Here is a 24,290-nt window from a genome sequence, read left to right on the forward strand (position 1 = left end):
GATCCAAGCCACAGAAAAGGATCGAGGATAAGCGCTAACCGACTCACACCAAGAAATTTACGTTTTCCCCATACGATGGTATATCTTGCTGGAAGACGACTTCCTTGCCTTTACCATAGTAGAGATCACTGATCCAGACAAACCTCTATCCCTCAGTACCTGGCTTTCAATAGCTAAGGCACTAAAACCAGCGACTGTAAAGCAGGATGGTAGATTAGCCCTTGGAAAAACTTGTCTTCTCAGAGGAAGCCACCAAGGGACTTTAAGGCTACCAGGATGATTTGAAGATGCTCACTCTTGATTCCTTGCAGGAACTGCAGAAGAGGCCTGAGTCAGAGGATGATACTGGCCTTACCATGGATGCCTGCGGCGTCTGTCAGAGGCTCCTGTGACCTCTTCACGAACTTCGGTATCCTCCTGTGGAGCTGAACCTGCCAAAGGAGCTGCATGTAGGACTTTGCAAACAGAACTGTCTTGAAGGTGAATACCACCAGATTCAGAACCTGTACGCAAATCTAGAGACAAAACTGTCTGTGTGACAGCAGCCAGTGAATCATGGCCTGTGGTTCCTCAAATTTGTCCGGAGGAAAGACCACCCTGGTCAGAATTAAAATCAGATCTAGGTATTTCGGACATCACCTGAACCTTTGCAGGAATTAAATCTGCACAAGGAGACTTAGGACCTAAAAAAACCTGAAAGGAACAAACTTTGCCCATCTTTCTGGATACCCCCAAAAGAAACATTTTGCGGATCTCCTTAACGCTCACAAAAGAAGTCTACAGGGCCGGACATCAGTGAATATGTCCCCCCACACCAATTGGGTGAGGGCAGACCTTCATGCTGAAGTGGTCTTGTCTGCTGTTCCAGGGAAGCTAGCTCTAGGTTTACCAGACCAAGATTGCGTGGAACCTCCCAGGGAAGATTTAAAAGATCTATTTCTCTTATTCTCCGTCCCAGAAGCACAAAATAATTTTCTATGGGTTTAGAAGGAAGGAGGGGCCCCCCATCTGGACGAGGCTCCTTCCCTTTCCCGAACTGTAGCAGGAAGGTGCTCTTTCCACCCATGATACCCTCAATGATGTCATCCAGGGTAGTACCAAACAGGCAATCGCCTTAAAAGGGCAGATCATAGTTACATAGTTAGTGAGGTTGAAAAAAGACATCAGTCCATCCAGTTCAACCTATGAATGATGAGAGCTTTCTTAGAGGCTTGGTCTGGGGACCAATTCTTAAGCCACAGCACACGCCTAATCACCACCACTGAAACAGAAAATTTGGACAGCACAGGAGCTGTATCTAAAGCTGCAACACACAAATGCAGCCCATGGACCTAACTAAATTAACATAAGCAGCGAAGACCTGCTCACTCCCCAGTCCCTGGCGCAAAAGCTTAGCCCATTCAATTAGGGTCCGAGACACCAGGGCTGTGGCAAAGACTGACCGCAATGCCGAAACAGCCATAGTAAACCTGCTGGGTGTCACAGCCTACGCCTTCCTGTCAGCCGGGTCCTTAAAGGATGGGGATTCCTCTACTAGGATCATGGTTGCTTCATTTAACCTGGAAACAGGGGGTCCACCACTGGTGAACTAGTCCACTTTTTTAAAAGGGACTCCTCAAAAGGGTAACGTACAGCAAAACATTTGGGGACCACAAAGGGTAATTTTGGTTGTTCCCATTCCTTACAGGAAAACCTGCCAAAATAAGGCACATAAGGAAACACTTTGGAGTATGAGGTGACTTATGCGTACCAAATGACACAGCCACGTCCGTGGCTACTTCAGCCACATCCTCCATTTGTAAAGTCTCATGCACTGCAGTGATAAGTGCGTCGATCAGCACCTTTTTCATTCACTGCTGCGACCATGGAGGAATCTTCCTCACTATCAGATGGATCTGGAGGTGTGATATTTATGCTGGCCATACACTATAAGAAAAATCGTTCAAACTCATTTACAAAAACGAACACTCAGCCGTGAGAGCAGACGATCATGCCACCATGTAATGACCGAATTTTGATCGATAAATCGTTCAATGGACATAAATGGATCAGTTTTTCGTTAATTTTGTCACACATGCCTAGTGCAAACAGTTCGGGTGAGAGACACATTAACCTTTCAATTTATCGTTAATTCGGCAGAATTTTCCAAACCGTTCCTTCGATTTTTCAGCTTTGAAAAGTTAAAACCAATTTTCTATGGAAACGAGAGAAATGAAAATTGTGTAGAGATGGGTGGAAAGGGGAAATAGAACCACCAAGCCCCAGAGTAGACAATAGGATGTAAAGATATGTGAGTGGGTAGAAATATACCAGACAGACAATGCCCACTTGTAGTACCAATGGGAGGGATGGTACATGGAAGATTTTCTTTTCCCTTCACCACATTAAAACCTTTTTTATACCACCAGCTCCCACACTCGTAGTAGGTATATTTTATATAATCCACATTTCCTACCTTTATCTAGTATTTCACTGTAATACTCTGTCACACCAGATATAGAAATAAAAACATATACGCTTGTATTACAATCATTACCTTTTGATGACAGATATGGAAGGATACATACTTACTTCACCCATACGCTATCCACCCCCCATTTTACTTCCTGTGGGTTTTTGTTCATCCGGCCCCTTCAGCTCCCGGGTCAGAGGAATCCTACTGCCACCAGATAGAAACGCTGCCATGGGATTCAAGCTCAGCCTATTTGTAAGTATGGGGTCCCTTATGGAGTCCCTAATTATCTGCTTAACTTTAGCTAGAATTCTGGCTCGCATTCTAAACCAAATCCACCTCATCTAAAGTCCCGGGGCTAATTTGTCTTGTTTTGTATTTCCTACTGCAGTGGAACCATATCTAGTTTGAAAGCTGCACAATTTGTAGATAGGAGTGGGGTGGGGGGGTTAACTTTGTAGGCAAACTACGTGGGAAGACCAGAGAGAGAACTGAAAACTCAATATGGGCCCGAGAAGCCCAGGGTAGTTTCTCAGACCAACCTATCAGTTAATGTAGATGAGCCGCATAATAACAGTGGAGGTTGGGGTCGGAAAGATCCTCTCACAAAACATGAACCTGATGTGTCTTTCTGGCAATCCTAGGCCTCCTATTAGGCAAGAAACATTTACATCACCTTCTTTTGGGACTGTAGGTCAGAGGACTGGACATTAGATGGTAAGGTGGCAAAAGAAAAACTATTTCAATAAAATCTTAAATTTTAAATACGCTCTGCCTCCCTACCCAAGAGATGGTTTAGGTATCCCATTTGCCTAATTTTAGAGAACAAAAGTGGAAATTGTGGTAATAGGAATGAAGATAAGATATAGTGAAAAAGAAATTAAAATATTTAAGAGATTCTTCCTGGTTGGATTCAAGTAGGCAAAATTGGGATCCAGTCAGATTAAATGGCAGGGCCTCCAACTTCTCCTTAACCTTACATTGCTAAAAAAGTCATAGAACTGTCATTTCTGATGTAAATTGGGGAAGGAGGTACAGTGACACTTGAGTGATAATAAAATGTGGTCCACAAAGAGAAATTTTGTATTGCAAGTCTTTAATGTGAACGTCATAGATGTTAACATTTTGGCGTATTTTAGCTGCAGGGGATCAATAGAGATAACACAAAAGAGAGAGAGGGAATTGCCCTGTCAAGTACCATTCCATATCCCCAAAGGGCTTGCAGCTCGTAAACAGAATTTGTATAGTAGAAGTCAGGATTGACTACAATCCTCCCAAGGCTTTCATAAAAGCTCCTGCATACCCATAGTGGAAAGATAGCTTGTCAAAAGCATTCTTAGCATTGAGGAGGGTTATGAACGTTAGCATACTTAACCAAGGTAATGGCCCTACAGGTATTGTTTATCTGCTCGCATATCTGCTGGGAGCAAACCTTTATTTTATAAATATTTAGGTGTAGGTATCCGAGTTTAGTGAAGAGTTTTATATCAGTGTGGGTCATTTAGGAAGGCCATATTTAGCCATATATAGAGGGGAGGAGCAGAAATACAATGTGGGGGTCTGAGAGTATAAAGGATTTGATAATAAAAAAATTTGAAAGATTTCCCTCGGGTCTAAAGAGGTTCTTCGAAATTAGAATGTGTGTTAGGCTTTAGCGTCCAAAAGATTCCTTGTGAGTATAGTGTGAGTCTTATTACCCACTTCATATTAAAGCTGTGTAGTATAAATAATAGAATTATTCATATGTATAAACTGTACCATTAACAGTTGCCTGGAGTATTTGGAGTAGAAATTTCCTTCAATTTCTATCATTTTGTCAGGAATATCACATGCTGGTATCCACGAAGGGTGATCAGTTCAGTTGGCTGCACTTTAAGGAATCAGGACCCAGATTAAATAAGGCTAAAATAAGTTTATTAAGCCAAATGACACTTCCAATACCAACACCAGTAAACCATAAACAAAGTAAGTGAAAAATAAGCGTGACAGTGCAAAACTGCAAATAACCTAGGAGACAAGGGGAGCAGGAAGCAGGGTACAGGGAGCGGGTCTAAAGATCAGAGTACAAGGATCAGGAATGGATCTGAATCAGGTTCAGACAGGGACATGGCTTGCAGGGGAGAATACTGAAGCCCTGAGTCTCAGTTAAGGGCGGGCTTATATACCTCTAGCAGTCATCTATTTCCCTGCTGGGAGACACCTGCTTATGACCACCGGAACCATGCCCTTTTATTCCAAGAACAGTGCCACCAGCAGGTGACCCAAGTAATGACGCAGGTCCTGACACATTTGCTGTAGGAGGCTACACAGATGAGATTACCTCAGATGGTAGCAAAAAAAAGCATTCCCTTCTGGAAGATCAATGTACATTGCAGGGATTATACGAATCTGAAGCTATATATTTTTTTTTTTTTTGCCTTTTCCCTACAAAAGTGGAGTCACCCTTTAGGCTAAATATAACTTCAACCAAAAGAACAATTTCATCCATAATGCACAGGGGAGAAATAGACTTTAATTTACAAGCAGAAGCACTTTTTTAATACAGTCAAAACACAATCTAATATTGTTAATGCTCTCAGTTTCCACAGAAGGACTTCTAAAAAAGATCTTTAAAACATTTTTTTTTTAATAAGCTGCATTTACAGTACTATATCAATAAGGGCAAAGCGAGTACAGTCATCCATGAAATCATAAAAAAGGTTTACATGTGACTAAATTAAGATACCACTATTTCTAGGCAGTATACCCAATAGAGATCAGTGACTTGGGAAGAAGTATAATTTACCCTCATTGAGGTCTCATTAAAGAAAAGACAAAGAAGTGTATAGCTAGCACCGGAAAACACTGTTAAGCATCTACTTTGTCTGTAGTGGAAGCAGCACTGATGCTAATAAAATAAATAATCTGGCATGTAGAACTAAATTAAACTTCCTAAATTGTAATGTGTGTAAATCACACTAGATTGTAGTTTCAATGCAAATAGAAAGTTTATTTAATTTGCATCACATGCCAAACTGCTCGCATCTACCTTTCTATGGAAAAATGGTTTGCACTTGGAAACAAGCTACAGCGGAGAGTTTTTTTTTCTATCTGGTAGAGCATACTGTATATCCAAATACTTTCTACAATGATTTTTCAGTGTGTGGATAATACGTTTCCGAATGACAAAACTGTGCAACAGGGGCAAAAACGAAAAGTAACCCAGTCTGCAAACTATGCTTACATGATAACACGCGGAGATACTAAAACAACTGTTTTACTATACAGGCTTTTGATAACAAAAAAAGTGACGAAAAAGTTATTAAAAAGTCAGTTTGGAAAAGCACAAGCTAAATAGTATTCAAATTGGCAGGAATAGTCTGGTGCATACATGGTGTCTTGTAAATGCCAAAATACCATCTGTTGAATAAATATCTGCATGTAGAGTATATTATTAGTTTCTTGAGGTGACCTCAAGCTACCCCATACTTTTCCAAAAAGCTGCAGATATTATTCTTCTGAACTTTACTAAGGGATTGACTTCACTGACATCTGGACAAAGCCCTGCACTCTGCTGCCAAGTTCCACTCCTTCTGCTTCCTCAACAAATGTGTGTGCCATTGTTGACCAAGTGAGCCATAAGTCAGGGAACATCAAGTCCTTAGTAACAAACTAAAACCACTATAAGAGGGACAATGGTAACCACATTTCTTGGTAATGTAGGAAAACAGAGACCTTGTGGTGCCTCATCCTAGAAAGAACTTTAAAAGTTTAAAATTAATTACATCATTACTTTAGTTAAACTAAAGCTGGTTACAGGCTATACAATTCTCTTTCGATTTTTTCACCACATAATATGAGGTCAAACCTAAATACTTTCAGTTTGTATGCAGTCAGGCAGGCCCTTGCACTACAAAGGTAAAGGTAAATCTAAAGGAAATCGAACAACAAAAGTTGAATAATGTGTATCCAGCTTTACTGCCCAATGGCCACAGGTGAAACACAGTACATGCAGGGGTTTACATACAAAGCAAGGAACCCCTTTTTTGAAAGAGCTGAATACATCAAATACATAGATCAGTCATAGATGTCAAAGTTTCTACTCAACAGACATTAGATTATCTCTGGCTGCAATTGGCTTGATAGGCTTTTGATGAAGCCAATTGTTCTCAAGGGTTCTGCCAACTGCCATTGTGTCCCCTGAGAACACAACAGCAGCACCTTGGACTAAGCTTATTCTTCTTTGGAGCATAATTGTGTATGCTTTGGGCAATATAAGCATGCATGGTAATGAAAAACTGCTTCAATGCTTCAACTTAGCTTCTGGTCATGCCACTAGGAAGTACCATACAGCATTGTACTATATATATATATATATATTTATTTATTAAGGTCCACAAAGGCTTCTTTCTTCATAGTTACATAATTAATCTGGTTGAAATCCATGTGCACTATCCAATACCCACAGTTGATCCAGATTAAAGCAAAAAAATAAAAATAAAATAAAGGATAATCCAATTTGCTCCAGCAGGGGAATACATTTCCTTCCTGGTCCTCCAAGAGGCAATTTGATATTCCCTGGATCAAAATTACCTACAAATATTAGTATCCAGTTATATTATGTGCATTTAGGGAAGAATCCAGTTCTTTTTAACCGATTTCCGCCTCGCCTATAGTCCAATGACAGCTGGACAGGACCTCCCTAGATCTGGGTGGACATCATATGATGTCCTCCCAGACTTGCCACGCATGCACCCCGGTGAGATCAGTTGTGATCTGTGTCCCCTCAACACAGCCCATCACCGATCAGAGTAAAGAGCCAATGACAGCAGCTCTTTACCATGTGATTGTTGTGTCAAATCACAGCCAAACACTTTACCATGCGATTGTTGTGTCAAATCACAGCCAAACACTTATGCAAACAAAGACTGGTAACTCACTGTTACCGGCTTCCTCTCTGCACACACAGATCCTGTCTAAGGAGGTAAATTACCTGACTAAGCCTGTCAGAATGTTTTTTTTACAATACCTGACTGCCCCAACCAGCACTGGAATAAAGTGTACCAGTCACGCATCACCCATCAGTGCCCATCAGTGGTGTACCTGTCAAAGCAGCAATCAGTGCAGCCTAAACAGTGTACCTGTCAGTGCCGCCCATCAACAGCATACCTGTCAGAGCTGCCATCAGTGTGGTCCATCAGCAGGGTACCTGTCAGAGCCGCCCATCAGCAGTACCTGTCACAAAGTCACCATCAGCAGTGTACCTGTCATGCAGCCCCCATCAGCAATCTACCTGTCCCAGTGTCCCCAAAACCAGCCATCGCCAAAAAAGTTTATACTAGTGAGGAGGCATTTCAAATCCTCAGTATGACGATCAGAGCAGCAGGGAGCTCTCACCATTCAATTCCGATTTAGGGCACAACCCTGTCAAAAGTAGTGGATCAATGCCTTAATATGAGGAGGAAAGCGTCCCTCCAAAAAAGATGAGGTGCGCCAAAGACCAGGCAACAACCAGTAGCACCATACACCCCACTGGTGAATTAGCAAACACCTATAGCCCTAGACCTCTGGATGAAAGGCCCAGTACCAGTACTGGGGTATCACATCAGACCCCCAAGAGACAGGGCCCATACAAATCTCCCAGATGCATTTGTGAACCTATTATAGCTGCCTTCCAATTTAGGATCAGCAAGTATCCCTCAAAGGCAGGTGTTCAGGCCAACACACACATTTTTCAACATTTGATATTTTTGTATTTATTTTTACCCAGACAATCTACTTCAGTTATTCGTGGACCAGACCAATCTTCTTGCCAAGCAATATATTGCAAACAAACCCAATTAATGTTACGCCCATTACACCTTTCTGAAATTTATAGAAGATATCATCACTGCACTGATTTACCAGCAAGGATTTCCACCAGAAAACATTTGCTCTGACTCTCTGAGCAGGCTTCATGAGTGACATGTTCCAGAGAACATGCCACCAACATAAGCAGGCCAAATATGCCAAACAAAATGCCGGGTGTGCAGGAGAGGGGAGCTAGAAGAGACACCAGTTTTCATTGCCCCCAATGTCTCTTTCAACCAAGCCTATTCTACCGAGACTGCTTCCGACCTTACCATGTCCGATATTAGTGCCCATATTTCTAACAGCCTGCCATTTCCCTGTTTCTATTAATAAACATGCTGATCATTTGGCTCCTGCCTCGACTGATTATGCCTCTGAGTTCCACCTTAAAGATCCTGGCCTGTTTAGCGACAATGCCTGCTATCTGGATTGTTTATCAACCACATTTCTGCATTCCTGAACTGACCCTGGCCTGTTTATCAACAATGCCTCTGCCTGCTATCTGGATTGTAAACCCCGTTTCTGCCTTCCACCTGCACAGACTATGGCTTGTTAAATCGACCATGTTTTTTGCCTGCTGCTTGAGCTGATCTTTTGCCCGCTACTGTAGTAGTGGGATTCAAGATAGCACAGGGGTTTCACATATGTGAGGGTCTTCACAGTAGTGTTTGGAGTAAAAAAAAAAAAAAAATAAACTGTTTTTGATTTTCTCTGGGTTTTGTAATTTTTTCAATCAGGGTCTGGAGTCTTCAAAGAAATTTGGGTGGGAAGAAGCATCTACCCCTGTGCCCAGGTCTTACCCGAACAAGATTTTAAGCCTGATGTTACTGCCTGCTGCCTGTAGTGAGCCTGATGTTCTTGCCTGCTACCTGGACCAATATGTTAGCTGTGCTTACCATATCTCTGTCTGCTGTCTGTAATTACCCAGGACTTTTTATGGACCATGTTCCTGCCTGGACCAATGCTTTGACTGTAATGACCATATCTCTGCCTGCTGCCTGTAATGACCCTGGACTGTCTATGGACCATATTCCTGCCTGCTGCCTGGACTATTCCTTTGGCTGTTGCTGACCACATCTCTGCCTGCTGCCTGCGGACAACTTCTCTAATATTACCAGAGGTAATCTTTTGTTTACCCTTTGTTCAGCTAGGCTGTAAAAAAAGTCTCACGCATGTGGTATTGCCATACTCCGGAGAAGAAGCAGAATGTATTTCAGGGTGTAATTCTTGGTTTCTCCATTTTGTGTTATAAATATCTTATAAATTCATAACATTTTCTTTCCACATTTTCCAAGAGACGCATTATGCTTCATAGAAAAGACATCTGGGTGTCTGCTTTTCAAAATATGGTCTTTTTGTGGGTGTTTCTACTGTCCTAATCCTCTAGGGCCTTCAAAGGTGTAATAGGTAGTCAGGAAAAGTAAAGTGTAATTTATGCCCCTAGAATGCCTGAAGGTGCTGCTTAGATGTTGGGACTATGTGGCTAGGCTATAAAAAGGTCTCAGATGGTATCAACATACGCAGGAAGAATAGCAGAATTTATTTTGGGGTGTAATTCTTGGTATATCTATGCAGTGTGTTAGAAATATCTTTTAAATTGACATCTCTGTGTAAAAAAAAAAGTTTTCATTTTATTTTTAAATTTATCAAAAACTTTTGGCAAAAAAATGACTTATTCAAAAGACTCATTATGCCTTATAAAAAATATGTTGGGGGGTGTTTGCTTTCCAAAATGTGGTCATTTTGTGTGGTCAAAAATGTGATAGTCAGGAAATCAGATGCGTACTTTACGCCCCTAGAATGCCTGAAGGTGCTCCTTGCATGATGATCTCTCTATGTGGCTAGGCCGTGAAAAGGTCTCACACAAATGGTATCCCCATACTCAGCAGGAGTAGAAGAATGTGTTTTGGGGCGATATTGCAAGTATTTATATGCCATGCATGATAAATAACTTGTTAATATGACAATTTTGTGAAAACAAAAATTCATTTTTGTATTTTTCCCAAGAATTGTGGGAAAAAAATTACAACTTCAAAAACTCACCATACCTCTTATTAAATATCTTGGACTGTCTACTTTCCAAAAAGGGATAATATAGGGGGTATTTGTACTATGACCAAATCCATTAAGGATACCCAGAACTAATGAGAATCGTAAAAGGCAATTGGAGAGCTCTACCCAATTCAAAACTTAGCAAATCCACACATGATTCATAAACTCAGACATGAACATGACACATTAATAGGTTGCACCACTCTTGCTGAGATCAATATTTATTGACAAAGGGTATCATCACTGATATGGCTGGTTTGTATAGATGGTATGAGTATGACCCCGAATGGTTTGCGGCCAACTATAGCGCTTGCTTGGAGTAAAATATATGTAAAAATTATAGGTGGGTTTCAAATAAAGTGCTGGGTGCTATCAAATAAATTGCGTAGGTAAATGACAATATAATGGATAGTGGATATAAAATGGTGAGGAAGATACCATACGGTATTAAGACCTATATTTGCTTTGTGGCCACCAGGGCAAAAGAGGACACTGCTGGACTTTGTAGTACCTCAAAGATCCGGGATCCCCTTCCTGGATATCCTTGATCCGCAGGATCCGGTCAGGGTATGCAGAGTTAAGAAAGCTCCAGATAGTGTGATACCATTTAAAATAGTCTTTAAAATGGTGCCCGTGAGTGGAGAGCGGTGAACACTGGCTTGCGTTCCACTTAGGCACCCGTGACGTAAGCAGCGTGTGTTCCACCTAGCCACAAAGCGAATATAGGTCTTAATACCGTATGGTATGTAGGACCCACAACATCTGGTGAGTGTATTCTCCTATTATCCCCCATGGTGACACCACAAGTACCAGTATTTGGATCATCGGAGGATTCAACACAGAGCACCTGTACTTTTTTCCCTTGTTTTGGCACTCAAGATAAACCTGCATTTTCACTTGAGTCAATTATGAACTTTTATGTGGACTATTTTATTTTCACATTGACACTTGATGCACTTATTGATGTAATTTATTATAATTTAATGTATGTAATTGAATATTAGTATTTTTTATTATTTTAACATTATTGATTTGATATAATTTTAGATTGTTATACACTCATTTTTAGCACCTTCCTCACCATTTTATATCCACTATCCATTATATTGTCATTTACCTACGCAATTTATTTGATAGCACCCAGCACTTTATTTGAAACCCACCTATAATTTTTACATATATTTTACTCCAAGCAAGCGCTATAGTTGGCCGCAAACCTTTCGGGGTCAAACTCATACTCTTCCAGTGTCCAGAGCCCCTGAGCAGATTTTTTGCCGAGGACAAGTCCCCAGCCAGACAGGCTTGCATCTGTGGTGACCACAGTCCAATACAAGGGGAGGAAGGATTTGCCCAGCCCAAGCACCGTAGAACGAAGCCACCATATCAGGGACTCCTTCGTTCCCCGGCTCAGCCGGATCTGATTGTCCAGAGACTGCGGAGTCTTGTCCCATTTAGCCAGACACTCCCTTTGCAGGGATCTCGTATGGAACTGTGCAAATGGAACCACCTCGATGGTAGACACCATCAGGCCCAGCACCTGCATGCAAGTCTGGAGGGATAACCATCTGCTGGACAGCAGGAGATGAATTGCAGCCGGCAATTTCTGGAGTTTGTCCAGAGGAAGGAGCACTCTGGCTAAGGTCGAGTCCAGAGTCAGACCCAGATAGTCCAGCTTTGTGGATGGAACCAGAGCAGACTTCTGAAATTCAGAATCCAACAGAACTCCCTCATAGTTTGTATGGTGATTTCCAGGTTTTCAACCAGAGCAATAGGGGACTCTGCTCGCAGAAGGAGGTTGTCCAAGTAGCCCAGTACCGCGATCTCCCGTTGGCGTAACAATGCTAGCACCAGGACTAACACTTTTGTGAAGACCCAAGGAGCCAGACCAAAGGGTAACGCCACAAAATGAAAATGTTCCTCTCCCACGGCAAAGCGAAGGAAGTGCTGGTGACCGGAACATATTGGAATGTGAAAGTAAGCATCCTTGATGTCAATAGAGGCAAGAAAATCCTCCTGATGCAGCGATGCCACCACCGTGTGAATGGACTCTAATCTGAACTTCTGCACCCACACAAAGCAGTTCAGTGCCTTGAGGTCCAGGATTGGACACAAATTGCCTTCCTTCCTGAGAACTGTAAACTGGTTTCAGTAAACACCCTTAAAATGTTCCAAAGTCGGAGCTGGGACAATCACCCCTTGAAGTAATAGGTCTTGTACCGCCCCAAACAGACCCTGTAAGCGGTCCGCGGACAGGCGCAAGTTGCAAGGATAGAACCTTGCAGAGGGACAAGAGTAAAACTCAATCTAGTAGCCAGGTTGAATTACTTTGTGGACCCAAATATTTTGTACTAGGGAAGTCCACGGGTCTAGGAAACCAGCAAAGATGTCCCTCCACCCCTGATATGAGTGATTTCACATCTTCATGCTGAAGGAGCCATGTCCACGGGTCTGGAAAAGCCTGCTTTTAGCCTGCCAGACCAGGTTCATTTAGATCCTCCAGAAGAGGCCCTAAAAGGCTTCAAGCCCTTTTCAGTTGACCCAGAGGGACGAAAAAACTTATGTCCAGAGAAGGAGGGCCCACGTCTACGACGAGGGTCCTTGCCCTTAGTAGCCTGCGGAAGAAAGGTACTCTTTCCCCCTGTGAGACCTTTAATGATGTCATCCAGGGTAGCTCCAAACAGGCAATCTCCTTGAAAGGGGAGATCAGTCAAGGCCTTTTTAGAATTCTGGTCCGCAGACTAGCATTTGAGCCAAGACACATCCCGAAGGACCACTGCCGAAATAGAGACCCGAGCCACTAGGAGAGCCGCATCCAAAGAGGCATCACAGATAATATGCAGCCCCTGGACCAGCTGGTCCACCAGTTCAGCAAAGGGAGGGGGGAGCTGTTCTCCCTCCAGGTCACGGTGTAAAAGCTTAGCCCACACAGTCAGAGTTTATGACACTAAGGCAATGGTGAATACCGGCCTCAGTGTCGAACAAGCCAGAGTGTACATATGGCAGGCTACAGCCTCCGCCTTCCTTGTCAGCCGGATCCTTACAGGCCGGGGACTCTTCAACCGGAATCATGGTTGCCTTGTTCAATTTGGAAACTGGAGGGTCCACCACCGGTAAAATAGTCCACTTCCTAATAAGGGACTCTTCTTAGGGGTATCGCCTAGGAAATCGCTTAGAGACCCCAAGGGGACGCTTTGGTCATCCCCACTCTTTAGTGACAATTCTGTCAAAATAGGCAGGGAAAGGAAATACCTTTGCCGCTCTGGTTGGCTTGAGAGTGCCAAAAGGAACCTGCGCCTCCGTCGCAGCTGCGTCCTCCATCTTTAAGGACTCACGCACATATACATTCAGTGCTACCACCAGTGCCTTTTGTGTGCGGTAGCAGATGTGGAGGAATCATCCTCACTATAGGAGGATTCAGGGCGCGTGGTCGCAGATCTAGCAGGGAGACCCACGTCCATGGCGGCCGAATCAGATTCACGATCTGATGAGACAGATGAGGCAGGGGAAGGCCGGGAGGACTTTTTGCCAGCCCGTCGCCCGAAAACCACCTCCACCCGGGACACAAAGGACTCCAGGACCGCCGTCAGTGCATCGAAGGATGGTTGTGACCCGGAGGGCCCCGCAGCCTCAGAGAGGGGATCAAGTGGGGAGATGTGCTCCAAAGACTCCATGAGTCACCAGGAAGACCCCACAAAATGTGTAAAACACTGCAAAGGGACAACCCCCCACCGCGCTGGCAGCACCACCTGGTCGGCAGGCACAGAGCACCAAGCAATCCTCAGCAGGGAGAAAAAGGAGCACACCAGACTCACCACCCAGAAAAAACAGGCACCTGCAGCCACCAGAAAAATCCGTACTTCACGAGCAGCGATCAGGAAGTGAAAGATCCAGGAGTCAGCACCAGGGGATAAGGAGGGGCTCCCACCAACAAAATTGCCACCCACAGGGCTCCTCAATCATGGCCGCCGCTATTTTCAATGGAAAACCAACGCAAAACGACCGCCAGACTACACAAACATGGCCACCGTGCATTGAGCACACAGGCTAGAGAAAAATGGCAGCACAAGGAGGAATCCCTAGGTCTTAAGGACAGGCCCAGGTCGGAAGGGGGGCCCTGGCAGGAGCCCCCACCAGGGAAAATCCCCCTCGCACAGCCGATCATACGATCCCTAGCAGTGCACCCCCCCCACCCCCATCACCAGCATAGTGCCCTGCCCCCACCCTAGGAGGTGGACCAGACCACTCACACAGCCCCAGCATAAGTGGAGGGGGGTTAGGATGGGGGGGGGGGGCAGCTGAAGGGGTGTGCCTAATGGGAAGGAGGGGAACCTGGAGGTCCGACCATTCCAAGGAGGGGCCCACGTCCACCCCAACACCCTCCAGGGGGCAGCTACTCATCATACAAGGAACCAGGCAGGCACCGCTCCAGACAGAGCCCCTCACCATCAAAATGGGGGAGCTGCGACTCAGGCCGAGACCCGGTCGTATGCGACCTTGCGAGGCGTTTAACAAGCAGGCCAGCCTCCGTCCGGTGGGGCTATGTCACGGCAGATGTAGCGCGGAGCTGTGGTCTGCATGCGCCTGCTGTCAGACTAGGGTGACCCCTGGATCTAGATTATCCAGCCTAAGGTAGTGGCATTTAAAGGTTTAACAACTTAATTAGCCCAGTGACAATCGCTCTTAGGCTGCTGGCATCTACAGTCTAGAGTGTGGTCCCGCGAGCTGGAAAATCTTTGTGCAGGGTGCAGCTGAGAGTGCTGTTACCCAAGTTACAGCATGGTGTGAGATTGGCCGGTCCTTTGTCACGAGTTAGTGAGAAGGACAGGGATCTGATACCTACATCTGTCACAATGACAACAAGTAATAGTAATAATAAAAAAATGTGTCAGGTTAATCTGATAAAGAAATGTGATCACAATTATTTTGAATCTGTTTTCCAAATATGGTAAAATTAATGTTACAATTAAAGTAAAAAAAGTATTGGGACACCTGCCTTTACATGCACTTGACGTTTATTGGCATCCCAGTTTTAGTCCGCAGGGTTCGATATTGACCTGGCCCACCCTTTGCAGCTATAACAGCGCCAAATCTTCTGGGAAGGCTGTCCACAAGGTTTTAGGAGTGTGTCTATGGGAAGCTTTAACCATTCTTCCAGAAACGTATTTATGAAGTCAAGCACTGATGTGAACGAGAAGGCCTGGCTCGCAGTCTTCACCCTAATTCATCCCAAAGGTGTTCTATCAGTTTGAGTCAAGTTCCTCCACCAAAAACTCGCTCATTCATGTCTTTAAGGACCTTGCTTTGTGCAATGGTCCAAATCATTTGGTGGAGGGAGGATTATGGTGTGGGGTTAACTTTCAGGGGTTGAGCTTGGCCCCTTTGTTCCAGTGAAGAGAACTCTTAAGGCATCAGCATACCAAGACATTTTGGACAATTTCATGCTCCAAACTTTGTGGGAAAGGTTTGGGTATGACCCCTTCCTGTTCCAAAATGACTGCGCACCAGTGCACAAACATGGTTCATAAAGACATGGGTAAGCAAATTCGGGGTGGAAGTACTTGATTGGCCTACACAAAGTCCTGATCTCAACCCGATAGAACACTTTTGGGATGAATTAGAGCGGAGACTGCAAGCCAGGCCTTCTCATCTCATCTACATCAGTGCCTAACTTCACAAATGCGCTTCTGGAAGAATGGTCATATGGAATGTATAGACACACTCCTAAACCTTGTGAACAGCCTTCCCAGAAGAGTCGAAGCTGTTATAGCTGCAAAGGGTGGGCCAACTCAATACTGACCCCTACGAACTAGGACTGGGATGCCATTAAAGTTTATGTGCGTGTGTCCAAATACTTTTGGTATTATAGTGTATATCCAGATGCCCAAGTCAGGATCTTACGAGTGTGCATTTGTGTATGGACATGTTTTTTGAATGGCCAGAAGTTTGGCCAGTGGCAAATGCTACTGCAAAGGCCACAGTAAAAAGTGTTATCTGAAGTCGTTTGTAAGTACAGAGTCCCAGAATCTACATAGAGTAACAGGTAAAAACTCTCCCATAAAATTATTTCCTCTAAGTTTTGAGTTTTTATTTTTACAACCCCTGCCGTCTACAATTTAGTGGAAAAAGTAGAGTAACTAAGGGGATTGTCAGAAACTAGAAAACTATTGCCTGAATGTTTTCCTATATTTTATTAAGCTCGTAAGGGGATAGTGGACTCTCTCTCTATGAGATTTGGTTTGGGAGTGTGTTGCTTACTTGCTTATAATGTTCTCAGCAGCTGAAGGCCTCCATGCAGATCTCACAGAGAATGTTGCTGATCTTTGAAGGTTTTTAACAAACTCATTTATACGTTTTCTCCCCAATTCCAGATCCTAACAGCTTGGAAGGATTTCAAACTAAAACAACTGACTTCTGGATTGTTGAGAGACATTTATATGTAAGGAAATGTTTGGAGACACATACAATGCAGCGTATATTTCATGTACAGTTTACAAAACTTGAAGGAAAAAAAGTCACCTGGATCCACACTAGAATAAACGAAAGTATCCATGTGTAGGATTTATTTTCTTCTTGGAATCACAGTCTGGGGTTCTATTTATTCAAATGTTTTAATTGTAATGGATATAAATATATGTAGCACCCTCCCAGGTAAGTGCTAGAAGAGTATAGTTTTTGGGTCTTTCGGCTTACCAGGAAGATTGCAGGTAAATTTAGAGTTCTCTCTGCCTACCAGGGAGCAGGATCAATTGATAGGTTCTGCTCATGGTGCTCAGGCGCAGCTCAGCTTGTCTGAATGTTTCACACAGGTCCAATAGGGAGGCATATTGGACAGTGGGAGGAAACCTGACAAGTGAGGGCATAAACATTGTTACAGCCCTGGCAATTGCAGAGGAAAGTGCCTCGTTGCATGCTGGGTGACTGTATAAATGCCAAGGGCACGTATGCTCCGGGTCTTCGGCTGGAGAGCCCCTCGTCTGTAGAAGTTGCCGTGCAGCCTTGGATAGTCGACCTGAGGGCCTGAAAGTCAGAGAGAAGCTGGACCCAGAGGTGCTGCAGAGCTGACTAGAGGGGAGACACCAGGAAGGATCTGATTCTGCCTACTGTGAGTACAGATTTGTGTTATGGGGCCTGTTCTGTGAGGGCCAGTAGAAGAGTCAGTGGATGGGTGTAAGTCAAGGGGATGCTGGAGTGTGTCCTGAAGATAAAGTAGTTGCATTAAGTCTGCTGCTAGAGAGAGCAAGAAGACTTCATTCTTCCATACAAGTGGCAGTACGGTAAAAGCAGTGTGTCTGCTTCCACAAGTAATCTGGTGAGGCCAAGTGAGAGTTGTCCATATCTACTGTGAATAGTTCAGTTGGAGTATCCCACTATTCCCTTCTCCTAGCCAAGTTCCACAATAAATACAAAGCCAAATACCCTGGACTATAAAGTGTGGGACTCTTGCGCTATCCTCAATAATATCATTAATAACCCAAACAGCTTGCAAACACAGATTTAGGCAATACCTGAGCTAATATAAGGAAAAACTGATATTATTATTATTATTTCAGGTACTTATATAGCGCTGTCAATTTACGCAGTGCTTTACATATACATTACACATTCACATAGTGAAGTGCTGCGCTGTGGGGCTGCTGCTGCATGTTTGAAAATAGATGATGAACAGGGTGTGACTTCAAATCTCAATAGTGAATCAATAAATCAATGAGAAATGCCCTGACATACCAGAAGAGATGTACAGACAAGCTCGGCGCTCGTGGATGTGATACACTTGTCAATTTCTTTTAAAAGGGAGTACCTTGTTACTATTTTTAATAAACCTCATTAAACAGTAGTATGCTATGGAGCTTTCTTACCCTCTTACCCACACATGGAGTGGATCTAAAGGAACCTAGATGATACCCGTTCTTACCCTAAGAAGCACTGAAAACAAAGGATCAGAAGAGAAAGGGTTTTTCATGCAGTTACCTTACAGCAGTAGGGATAATCAAACTTTTGAAAAGTTTGGTTCGACCAGAACACCCGAATTTCCCGAAAGTTTGGTTCGGATTCCAGAACCCCATTGAAATCAATGGGACCCGAACTTCTGGAATCAAAAAACACCATTTATAAGCCCTAAAACCCAATAAATGCCCCTAAAAAGTGCCTAGGGTTCTGGGTCATGCCCCAGGGACTATGAATCAGGCAAAAAAAAAGTTCTTAAAAATTGTTTTTGATATATATATATATATATATATATATATAACCCTGACCCAGAATCTGCATAGTGGGGTCACCCTGACATGGCAGAGTTCGGTCACCCTGACATGGCAGAATCAGTTCACCCTAAACTACACTACGGTCACCCTGACATGGCAGAGTCAGTTCACCCTAAACTACACTACGGTCACCCTGACATGGTAGAGTCAGTTCACCCTAAACTACACTACGGTCACCCTGACATGGCAGAGTCAGGTCACCCTGACACCTAAAGCTATCCCTACAAAAACTAGATTTTTGAATCGAACTATAGTGGTATATAGTACCCTAACTACACTGCATATCCCTTTCCTCACACTAATATTTGCAAAATGACACTGGAGCTTTACAAGCAGCAGGAGAAACACAAATGCTTCCACTCTCTTCCACAGCCTCTGTATTACAGTGCTAGAGTTTTGGCGGGGCTATGTTATATACTGGGGGGCGTATTCACTCCTGATTGGCCTCTGGACCCCGTAGTTACTCTCAATCACATTTTACTGATGTTTCTGGGCCAATCATGGGCTTTTAAAGCCCAGTTCCTGTCCCATTGCATTTTGGGCGGTTCTGGTGGCCGAATTCCGAACTTTTACTGCAAAAAGTTTGGAATTCGGCCGAATTTCGAACACCCAATGTTGGGGTCAAACCGATGGTCGACCCGAACCGTTCGATCATCCCTATACAGCAGTAGGGTAAGCGGCTGGTGCACTCATAAGTGTCACTTGCACTGAAGATCCTCAAACTCTATAGTGACACAGAAGATCCACTATTTTATCACCTATAGCTTACACAATTTATTGTATTCCACACTCACAGTGTGTTATTTGTCACAGGGTAAAAGATATAATTTGCTTCTTTTATATAATATGTTTGACTATTCAACAGTTGTCACCTCTTTCTTCACTGCTTATTCAGTGATTATCATCCATATTATTTTTCATTGATTCACTGTTGAGATTTGAATTCACACTGTTCATCATTTATTTTCAAACACACAGCAGCAGCCCTACAGCGCAGCACTTCACTATCAAATACCCTGGACTATCAAATACCCTGGACTGTTTATTAAGTAACAAGCAAACTGGAGTAAGGAGGGATATGTGAAAAATCCCCAGCAACTGTCTGCAGGTAATCAGAGGGAGGCCTAAAAAGTCAACACACAGCAAGCCCTACGAGGACAGTGCTGCATATACAGCATCTTACAAAAGTGAGTACACCCCTCACATTTGTGTAAATATTTTAATCCTTATTTTCATGCGACAACACCAAAAAAAATAACTCTTTGGTACAATGTAAAGTAGTGAGTGTACAGCTTGTATAACCGTGTAAAATTGCTGTCCTCTCAAAACAACAACACACAGCCATTAATGTCTAAACCACTGGCAACAAAAATGAGTACACCCCTGAGTGAAAATGTCCAAATTGGTCCCAATTAGCCATTTTTCCTCCCGGGTGTCATGTGACTCATTAGTGTTACAAGGTCTAAGGTGTGAATGGGGAGCAGGTGTGTTAAATTTGGTGTTATCGCTCTCACTACTGGTCACTGGAAGTTCAACATAGCAAAGAACTCTCTGCGGATCTGAAAAAAGTGTTGTTGCTCTACATAAAGATGGCCTAGGCTATAAGAACATTGCCATGACCCTGAAACTGAACTACAGCTTGGTGACCAAGACCTTACAGCGGTTTAAAAGCACAGGTTCAACTCAGAACAGGCCTCGCCATGGTCGACCAAAGAAGTTGAGTGCACATGCTCAGCAGCATATCCAGAGGCTGTCTTTGGGAAATAGACGTATGAGTGTTGCCAGCATTGCTGCAGAGGTTGAAGGGGTCGGGGGGAGGTCAGCCTGTCAGTGCTAAGACCATACGCTGCACACTGCAACAAATTGGTCTGCATTGCTGTCATCTCAGAAGGATGCCTCTTCTAAAGATGATGCACAAGGAAGCCCGCAAACAGTTTGCTTAAGACAAGCAGACTAAGGACATGGATATCTGTAACCATGTCCTGTGGTCTGATGGGACCAAGATGAACATATTTGGTTCAGATGGTGTCAAGTGTGTGTGGCGGCAACCAGGTGAGCAGTACAAAGACAAGCGTGTCTTGCCTACAATCAAGCATGGTGGTGGGAGTGTCATTGTGTGGGGCTGTATGAGTGCTGCCGGCACTTGGGAGCTACAGTTCATCGAGGGAACCATGAATGCCAACATGTACTGTGACATACTTAAGCAGAGCTTGATCCCCTCCCTTTAGAGACTGGGCCACAGGGCAGTATTCAAACATAACGACCCAAACACACCTCCAAGACAACAAATGCTTTGCTAAAGAAGCTGAGGGTAAAGGTGATGGACTGGCCAAGCATGTCTCCAGACCTAAACCCTATTGAGCATCTGTGGGGCATCCTCAAACGGAAGGTGGAGGAGCGCAAGGTCTCTAACATCCACCAGCTTCGTGATGTCATCATGGAGGTGTGGAAGAGGATTCCAGTGGCAATCTGTATAGCTCTGGTGAACTCCATGCCCAAGAGGGTTAAGGCAGTGCTGGAAAATACTGGTGGCCACACAAAATATTGACACTTTGGTCTCAATCTGGACATATTTCATAGGGGTGTACTCACTTTTGTTGCCAGCAGTTTAGACATTAATGGCTGTGTTGAGTTATTTTGAGGGGACAGGAAATTTACACTGTTATACAAGCTGTACACTCACTACTTTACATTGTAGCAAAGTGTCATTTCTTCAGTGTTGTCACATGAAAATATATATAAAACATTTACAAAAATGTGAGGGGTGTACTCACTTTTGTGAGAGACTGTATATATTTAATGTGATTTGAAAAGTAGTTCAGCCATGCTATTTTTTTTTTTTTTTTTTTTTACCAACTGCGGTTTACTACCACTTGAAGAAAGAGGATTAGCATGACTGCCAAGGAACTAGCATTTTCACAAGGTGAGCTAACCAATGGTAGCTGGCATATTGCTCTCAAAGCAGGTATACTTTTTTTCATGTTACAGATTCCGTTTAAACCACTCTCCATGCATTCAGATTGCATAATAATTACCATCACTCAATACATACAATATTGTATATAAAGACTCTTCTGCTGTGCACACATATACTTAGTCAAATAAAACCCACATTACCATACTATAAGAATTATTATTCGAGCAACGCGAGATTAGTCTGCCATTCCCATTACATGGTTATGAAAGCAGTGTCAGCTTCTTTTGTAGACCAGAGATGAGTCATAAATAACGTATTTATCACAGTAACAATCATCTGAAGTTCGAAAACGACAGAGAGACACGAATCTCGTTAAATCAGTGAATCACTGAAAAACCACCAGCCAAATGCTACTATTATTATAGTCCTTATAAGAAACCTTGAAATGTCTAAAAACTGTTGAAACATACTGAAAAGTAGTGGCCAGTTCACAGATGCAGCCTACTGGCTTTTGCCTGTTAGTGCCTGGGTCATAGAGGCCTTCCATAACTCAGGTCATGGCATGGAATAGTTCTTCATTTGTGGTTTCAGCCATACTGGTCTGTTTATTAGGCCCCTATCACACAAAAATTCAGATCAGGTCCACCTGTCTGTTTTTCAGACAGACCTGATCGGAACCTCCATTCTCCTCTAATGAAGCGGCAGGTGTAAATGGACATGTGTCCATTACCCCCACCTACATTCAATTCAATCCAATTTGCCAAAAACAGATGGATGGTGATCCGTTCCGTCTAGCAGATTGGATCAGATGGCAGTCAGGTGTAAACAGACAGGTGGGTCTGTTTATATCTGACTGCCTGTAGAGGAGAGCGGACTGTGTCCATGTCCACTCTGCATAAGCAGAGCAGACACAGACCTGTCATCTGCCTGCTCAGCAGGGATCAGTGCACAGATCCCATGTTGAGCAAGCCAATCGCAGGCAGAGTTCGCCCCATGTTAAGGGGCCTTATTTCTGTATCTGTACCCTGCTCTTTTTGGTACAGTATCAGAGATGACTGCACATCTGGAGCATACCTCCCAAAGTTCTAAGTTGAGAAGTATAGACACCTTGTCGCACAGAAAAATTGGGCAAAGGACACACTCCTGCCACACTCCCGATCACATAACTGTAATTATTAAAGGAGTAAAAATAGTAACTTAAACCCACAGGGTTTTTGACTTTGCCTAAAACGAATGCAATGATCTAAAGAATGGTGGTGATCAGCGACTTCTAGCAGGACTGCGATATTGAGGGGGACATTCTGGCATTATCCGACACCTTTTAGGAACCAGTGACACTAATACAGTGATCAGTGCTAAAAGTATGCACTGTCACTGTACTAATGGCACTGGCTGGGAAGGGGTTATCAGGGACAGTGAAAGGGTTAACTATGTGCCTAGCTTGTGTTTTATTATAGTGTGGGAGGTGCTTTTACTAGGGCAAGGCATGAATCCATGTCCCTGCTCTGCAGAGACACAGTATCCATGCCTTCCCTCCAGTCAGAAGGGAAATCTTCCTTGTTTACATATGCAAATTGCAGTTCTGTCTCTGTGGCCAATGATCGGTGGGTACTTAATCTGATTGGCTCTTGTTGTGTGTAATCACAAAGCAGGAGTGAGCCGCTGGCGGCGTGCATTCAAGCCCCCTACCCAGAATAGCAGGATCACATATATACCGGATTCTGCACACAGCGGTCACACTGTAGAAGTAAAACTGCTATAGGGCGGTCGACATGTGGCTATGCTAAAGGATTGTTGATGATGCCCTTCCACAGCCTTTCAATGGGTAGCAATGGCTCAAGTGTTGTTCCTAATCAGACTCTCCTAACATCCAAGCAGAACAGACAGGTATTATTTCCTCCTCTGTATCTGGTTACCTTCAGATGAATCAATTATGTTTCCACAAAAATACAATGCTCAGAAAAATTAAAGGAACACTTGATTGGGGCTGATATCAAAGATGATGCAGCAGGCTAGTTCCTTTTAGTTCCTTTTAGTGAAACGTCATTGAGGCAACTCAAAATGATACTCAGTAGTTTATATTGCCCCCGCCTGCTTATATGCATGCCTGACAATGTCAAGGCATGCTCCTAATGAGAAGACGGATGGTGCCCTGGGGTATTTCCTCCCAGATCTGGACAAGGGCATCACTGAGCTCCTGAACAGACTGAGGCGCAACCTGGCGGTGTCAGATGGAACAAAACAATGTCCCAGAGGTGTTCTATTGGATTTAGGGCAGGCAAGCATGGAGACCATTCAATAGTATCAATTCCTTTATCCTCAAGGAACTGGCAGCATACTCTCGCCACATAAGACCAGGCATTTTCATTCGCCAGGAGGAACCCGGGACCACAACACCAGCGTAGGGTCTGAAAATGGGTCCAAGGATTTCATCCTGATACCTAATGGCAGTTAGGGTGCCATTGTCTAGCCTATAGAGGTCTGTGCATCCCCCCATGGATATGCCTTCCCAGACCATCACTGACCCACCACCAAACCAGTCATGTTGAATGATGTTACAGGCAGCATAACATTCTCCGCAGCTTCTCGGCACAGCACCAAATAGGAAAGGCCAGATATAGCCTCATACTGTAGAAAGCATACAACAGCAGAGTAATAGAAGCGTCCCCCCGTCCCCCCCCCCCAACAGGATCTTTTCCTGCAGATGCCCCACACACTACACAAACAAACTGGAGCAAGGTGGTAAAAGGCTTTAAACTGCCAGTGTGAGCACACTCTAGGT

The 24,290-nt window shown here is 43.8% G+C and overlaps 1 protein-coding gene across 5 annotated transcripts in view; it reads right to left on the reverse strand.

Annotated features, from left to right (window-relative positions):
* The window catches only part of MAST4 (microtubule associated serine/threonine kinase family member 4), a 933,584-nt gene that overhangs the window by 318,292 nt on the left and 591,002 nt on the right, over positions 1–24,290 (reverse strand). The window lies entirely within an intron of this gene.

Source organism: Pelophylax lessonae (assembly GCF_965119305.1).
Source record: "Pelophylax lessonae genome assembly, chromosome: 1".
Classification (NCBI taxonomy): Eukaryota; Metazoa; Chordata; class Amphibia; order Anura; family Ranidae; genus Pelophylax; species Pelophylax lessonae.